Raw genomic sequence first — 889 nt, 5'->3', positions numbered from 1 at the left:
CCTATTTGGGCCCCTTTTTATTTTATTGTGCTACGTGTTTAAACACAACACTCGAACGAGCCACTCGAAAGCGAAATTCCTGAAGGTGCGTGTTGCAGCGGATTTTTCTATTTACAATTTTGTGTAGATATTTGAAATCATTCAGCAAATGGCGCCGATAGGAACCCTGAAACGAACTATAGCTATAGCAAAAAGAAAAAACAGAATCTGTTCGAGGAAATTCTACAATGAAATTCCAACGGATTTCGCACTGCGAGAGGAAACTTGCGATGAAATACGATAAATGATCCCCAAAGTCGCTTCTTCTCAATTTCCCCAAACAATGGCTCCATTTGAAAGTGGCGTACAGATTCCTTAATCTGTCGACTTCCCGTGATAAGTAATGATTTATGGTTTCTCCTGTTATCTGATCTTATCTTTGAGAAATGCTACCCACTCCTCCTCTCTCTCTTTGCTACCAGCAAGTAAAGCGTAGAAAGGTCGACATGAAAATTTTACGCATAAAACTAGCTGAAACAGCTGACCTCCGTGGCGGTGTGGTTAGCACAGCACGCTATGCCGCCAGCGATCCCGGGTTCGAATCCCAGTCTGGACATGGGTGTTGTTTGTGAGTGTCCCTTTATCAATTTCATCATATCATCGCTCATCCTCATTTTCGCAATTAGTCAAAAGTTACAGAAAGTTACGCTAAGTAACGAAAATCAACAACATAGCTGAAAAGCAATGGCGTATTTGAATGATCTGTAGAGTTTGACCCCATCCAAATGTCTTTTCTCACAAAAAATGGTCATCACTTACTGACTGTAAATAATTTCCTAAGAACTTAGAAATCTTTATGATGCTGTCTTATTATTTGTAACGTTGACACAATAATAATTATTATTGGCTA

This window comes from Lepisma saccharinum, chromosome 3 (assembly GCF_977018435.1).
Source record: "Lepisma saccharinum chromosome 3, izLepSacc3.1, whole genome shotgun sequence".
Lineage (NCBI taxonomy): Eukaryota > Metazoa > Arthropoda > Insecta > Zygentoma > Lepismatidae > Lepisma > Lepisma saccharinum.
Note: the sequence above shows the minus strand (reverse complement) of the source record.